At 41.9% G+C, this 6,018-nt stretch overlaps 1 protein-coding gene across 5 annotated transcripts in view; it reads left to right on the top strand.

The window, feature by feature from the left end:
* The first annotated feature begins 345 nt into the window (after nt 1-345).
* The window catches only part of opa1 (OPA1 mitochondrial dynamin like GTPase), a 135,396-nt gene continuing 129,723 nt past the window's right edge, over nt 346-6,018 (top strand). For 3 of the 5 annotated variants that reach the window (XM_060834787.1, XM_060834789.1, XM_060834783.1), the window contains exon 1: nt 726-820. The gene's annotated coding sequence lies outside the window, so the exon portion shown is untranslated. Of the gene's footprint in view, nt 430-725; nt 821-5,316; nt 5,356-6,018 lie in introns of those variants that run through there. The other 2 variants (XM_060834784.1, XM_060834786.1) reach the window with 2 other exon arrangements.

Below are 6,018 nucleotides of genomic sequence, written 5' to 3'. Positions count from 1 at the left end.
CTGGTTCTTTTACTGAATTTTTATTCTCAAAAAATCCACAATAAGACACTATACATGCATCTCACATATCTAAAAATGTATAGACTGAGATGCTTAAAATCACACATTCCCAATACATTTAATTTTTAACATATTTACACATTGATTTGGAATATTGCTCTCACAGAATGTGGGAAAGTAAAATCATTTACAGCCTAAATTATGTTGTTTGTGAACACAGCCTGGGGAACATAGCTGCACGACTTACACCTTGAGTTTGATGTGGGAGTCTCAGGGCAGTTTCTCCACCTTCTCGAGGGAGGACTCTTTGTTCCGGGTCGCGTTTCCAACCCGGACCTTGAAGCAGGGGCCGGAAGTAGCCGGGCTATTCTCTCCTGAATGAGGTTCCGGGTGGACTGGGGCTAAGTACCGCTCCGGCGGCCTATGCTGGTAAGAAGCTGTTCGATATGTCCCCGGTGGAGGCCGTGGGCTCTGAGTGCCCCCTCGGTCGCGGGTTGAAGTTGCCCCGGGCCTCCCCCCATCCCCGATTTGCTGAGTCGCCGCCAGTTGTTCACCCCGGGACTTCCCTCGGCCTCTGTCTGAATGTCAGCCCTTTACTGAGGCCCTCACTGTTCAGACTGGTGCCGTTTGTCCGAAACAACACCAGCCCCATTAACCGCAGCTTGTTCAGCCCCATCTGTCCTGCTCCCCTCTCCCCTTCAACTCCTTTCAATGTGAAACGAAGGCACCGAAACCGAGTCTAATCCTGTCCTTGTAGTGTGTCCGGACATCTGTATTTCTAATAGGTGTCAGTGACCCGCAGCAAAACGCAGAACCTACTGTGAGTGACGTCTCCCTTGTCTCTGGATTCTGCCTTCATTTGTCGTCCTTTTACCAGTCCCTCTAGCTGCTAGACCCGAAACGTTGACTCTGTTTTCTCTCCACAGATGCTGCCAGCAATTTCTGTTTTTGCTTATGGTTTGTGGTGGTTTGGACTAGCTGTTAGTTAATGACACCAATTCTGGTCTCCTTCCTATCGGAAAGATGTTGTGAAACTTGAAAGGGTTCAGAAAAGACTTACAAGGATGTTGCCAGGGTCGGAGGATCTGTGCTACCGGGAGAGGCTGAACAGGCTGGAGCTGGTTTCCCTGGAGCATCAGAGGCTGAGGGGTGATCTTTTAGAGGTTTACAAAATTATGAGGGGCACGGATTGGGTAAAAAATAAACAAAGTCTTTTCCTTGGGGTCAGGAAGTCCAGGTCTAGAGGACATAGGTTTAGGGTGAGAGGGGAAAGATATAAAAGGGCAACATTTTCACGCAGAGGGTAGTACGTATATGGAATGAGCAGAGGATGTGGTGGAGGCTGGTATAATTGCAACATTTAAGAGGCATTTGGATGTGTATATGAATAGGAAGGGTTTGGAGGGATATGGGCTGGGTGCTGGCAGGTGGGACTAGATTGGGTTGGGATATCTGTTTGGCATGGACAGGTTGGACCGAAGGGTCTGTTTCCATGCTCTATATCTCTATGACTATGACACATCCAAATTCTGCCAATCCCTTTTACCTTCTTTTCACTGAATATTCTCTTAAATCTTGTTTGCTTTATTTGAATTTCTATAACACTTCTGCACTTTTATGGTTCTGCTTTGATATCTCTGATCATTGCCAGACTTGATAAGTAAGTCAAATTGTTTTGTGAAATATATTGATTAAAATAAACCTTTTTTTTCCACTTTATATCTGTTCTTTCTTTACCTTTTAGGACATTTCCTCAAATACTCATATAACAGAACAAGAACCAATTATTTTGTGATGCATAAGATTCAGGAAATGTATGTAGACTGGCAACACTTCTTATTAGTGTTACCTTGTACCTCCAAATCACCCTGAATGTCTTGCTACTAGTCAGTCAGAGTATTCGTGATTGGAAATTTTCTTCCATGACCCAACTTCCCAATTTGGGTGGTGGACCACCACTTTGATTCATCTTGTAAGATCAAGTTCTTTTCAATTAAACTTTCTCTAAAATATTTCACCAGCCATGCAAATAGATTTTTGTTTGTTGATATTTATACGTATAATTGTGTAAAGTAATTATCAGAAAAGTTATTTGACATTAAAAATGCTTGAACATTTGTTGGCTTAACAGTCTGTATAATTTGAAGTACAGTTGACACCAAATAATCTCTTCATTGGTACTGTCACGCCCATAAACGAGACTGCAGATTTGCACATAGACCCAGAACCAACAATCCAACAAATGACCTACTAAAATTCTCTCTCTGTTGTTCAATTGCTCTACAGTGTTTGAAAGTGTACTCTAAGACATCGTTTCAGTGTCATAGAGTCACAAATGCACAGCACGGAAACAGACCCTTCGGTTCTACTCATCCATGCCGACCGTACACCAGCCCAACCTAGTCCCACCTGCCAGCATCTAGCCCATATCTCTCCAAACTCTTTGTATTCATATGCCCATCCAGATACCTTTTAAATGTTGCAATTGTACGAGCCGCCACCACTACCCTCTGTATGAAAAAGGTGCCCCTTATATCTTTCCCCTCTCACCCTTAAACCTGTGCCCTCTAGTTCTGGACTCCCCCACCCAGGGAAGAGACTTTGCCTATTTATCTATCCTTGCCCCTCGTGATTTTATAAACCTCTTTAAGGTCACCCCTCCGCGTCCGACGCTCCAGGGAAAACAGTCCCAGCCTATTCAACCTCTCCCTTCAGCTCAAATCTTCCAGCCCTGGCAACATCCTTGTAAATCTTTTCTGAACCCTTTCAAGTTTCATATCATCTTTCCGATAGGAAGGAGACCAGAATTGCACGCAATATTCCAATGGTGGCCAAACCAATGTCCTGAACAGCCACAACATGACGTCCCAACTCTTGTACTCAATACTCTGACCAATAAAGGAAAGCTTACCAAACGCTGCCTTCACTATCTTATCTACCTGTGACTCCACTTTCAAAGAGCTATGAACCTGCACTCCAAGATCCCTTTGTTCAGCAACACTCTCTAGGACCTTACCACTAAGTGTATAAGTCCTGCTAAGTTTTGTTTTCCCAAAATGCAGCACTTCGCATTTATACAAAATTAAATTCCTTCTGCCTCTTCTCAGCCAATTGGCCCATCTAATCAAATCCCGTTGTAGGCTGAGGTAACCTTCTTCACTGTCCACTACACCTCTAATTTTGGTGTCAGCTGCAACCTTACTAACTATACCTCCTATGTTCACATCCAAATCATCTATATAAATGATGAAAAGTAGTAGACCCAGCATCGATCCTTGTGGCACTTCATTGGTCACAGGCTACCACCCTCTGTCTTCTATCTTTCAGCCAGTTCTACATCCAAATGGCACATTCTCCCTGAACTCCATGAGATCTAACCTTGCTAATCTGTCTCCCATGGGGAAGCTTGTTGAATGCTTTACTGAAGTCCGTATAGATCATGTTCACCACTCTGCCTTCATCAATCCTCTTTGTTACTTCTTCATAAAACTCAATCAAGTTTGTGAGACATGATTTCCCACGCACAACGCCATGTTGACTATTCCTAATCAGTTTTTGCCTTTCCAAATACATGTACACCTTGTCTCTCTGGATTCCCTCCAACAACTTGTCCACCACTAACGTCAGGCTCACTGGTCTGTAGTTCCCTGGCTTGTCCTTTCCACCCTCATGTTAGCCAACCTCCAGTCTTCCGGCACCTCACCTGTGACTGTTGATGATACAAATAGCTCAGCAAAAGGCTCAGCAATCACTTCTTTAACTTCCCACAGAGTTCTAGGGTACACTTGATCAGCTTCTGGGAATTTATCCACTTTTATGTGTTTCAAGACATCCAGCACTTCCTCCTCTGTAATATGGACATTTTCCAAGGTGTCACCATCTATTTTCCTACATCCTATATCTTCCATGTCCTTTTCCACAGCAAATACTGATGCAAAGTAGTCGTTTAGTTTCTCCCCCATCTCCTGTGGCTCCACACAAAGGCTGCCTTGCTGATCTTTGAGGGCCCTATTCTCTCCCTAGTTACCCTTTTATCCTTAATGTATTTGTAAAAGCCCTTTGGTTTCTTTTTAACTCAATTTGCCAAAGCTATCTCATTTCCCCTTTTTGCTCTCCTGATTTCCCTCTTAAGTATACTTCTACTGCCTTTATACTCTTCTAAGAATTCATTCGATCCAACTTGCCTATATCTGGCATATGCATCCTTCTTTTTCTTAACCAAATCCTTAATTTCTTTAGTCACCCAGCATTCCCTACATCTACCAGCCTTTCCTTTCAACCTAACAGGAAGATACTGTCTCTGGACTCTTGTTATCTCATTTCTGAAGGCTTCCCACTTTCCAGCCAACCCTTTACCTGCGAACATCTGCCCCCAATCAGTTTTTGAAAGGTCATGTTGAGGATGCGCCCTATTGCCCTTCACATTTTGGTTTTACAGTCTTACAGCTAAATCTAATTAAGAGTTTGTTTTTGGTATCTGGTGCCAAGTCTAGCCTTTCACTTCTAGAACTTGTCCAGTGTTGTTTATGACAGAAGGCTGAACGCTCTCAATTTCTGATTAGCAGCTTTGCTTTGGATGGCAATGTGGGAAAGAAAATCTGTGACTAAGAATTATAGTTGTGACAGAGTGGAGTGTGTCTTTGATCTGGCTTGGTTGAACATAATCTTGGAGTGTGTGATGCTGGGAAAGTTTCCAGCAAACTTTATTTTTTGATGGAAATCTTGGCATATTGATAACGTGAAATATATAATCACAGAAATTTGTAGCAGTGCAGGAGGTCATTCGGGCCACTGTTTACCCTAGTTCTTTGGAGGGGCAATTATGCTTTTGTCCTGTTGGGAGAAAAAGAAGTTGCTAATTATATGACTAGAAACTGCATTACAACGAATGGGAGTATTTCTTGCTGCGCTCAAAGGTGACATAACATAAACTTTATTGATCAGAGCTGTTGTTGTTTTTACTGCTTCCAAGTTTTGTTTCTCAGACTGGAATTACTTTATTATTCAGGTTTTGATTCAAAATCAAAAGTGTCAGCTTTAACATTAGAATTACAAGTGCAGTGACCTGTTGTGAAAACATTCTGTTTGATTCAATTCATGAAGAAAGATTGTGCGCTTAAAATTCAATGTCTCTTCAAAATTCGATGCACATGAGAGTTGATACATTGAGGGAAAATTGATATATTATTTCAAGTAAAATATGGAATAAGCAAGACTGCTTTTTGACAAATACCAGTACGGGTTGCAGAACTAAAATTAAAAATATTGCATGAAAATCTTTTGAAACAGAAACAGCAAGAACACAGAAGATTGCAACAATCAGTGAAGGAGCATTTCAAATCACTTCGAAGTGAGGTGAGGGATCTGCATAGCTGATGGACTAAAAAAATGTCAAAGGCCAAGAGGTTAAACAGTAAACAAAGGAACTGATGGACTTATCAGGAGAAGTAAAATATACACATCTTTGAGCTATAAAGGGAGTGAGGTACAATCAGAAATTGGGAAGGCAAAGTTCATATTCAAAATGCAGAGCAAAGGTGATGAACAAATGTATTCAGGTAAAATATTGCAAGAAGAAAGATATTGTTAAATTTGCAAAGGTTCAGAAAAGATTGACATGGATGCTGACAAGGATTTGCGCTAGAGCGAGAGTCTAAATAGGCTTGGCTCATTTTCTCTGGAGCATTGGAGGCTGAAGGATGACCTTATGGAGTTTATAAAATTATGAGGGGCATGGATAAGGTAAATAGTCAAAGTCTTTTTCCTAGGCAGGGGAGTCCAGAACTAGAGGGCATAGGTTTAAGGTGAAAGAAGAAAGATTTAAAAGGGACTTAAGGGGCAACTTTTTTATGCAGAGGGTGGTGTGTATATGGAATAAGCTACAGAGGAAGTGGTGGAGGTCGGTACAGTTACAACATTTAAAAGGCATCTGGATGGGTGCATGAGTACAAAGGATTTAGAGGAATATGGGACAAATGCTGTCAATGGGATGAGATTAATTTAGGATATCTGGTCGGC

Source organism: Hemiscyllium ocellatum, chromosome 13 (genome assembly GCF_020745735.1).
Source record: "Hemiscyllium ocellatum isolate sHemOce1 chromosome 13, sHemOce1.pat.X.cur, whole genome shotgun sequence".
NCBI classification, from domain to species: Eukaryota; Metazoa; Chordata; class Chondrichthyes; order Orectolobiformes; family Hemiscylliidae; genus Hemiscyllium; species Hemiscyllium ocellatum.
This window is presented reverse-complemented; position numbering and strand designations above follow the sequence as displayed.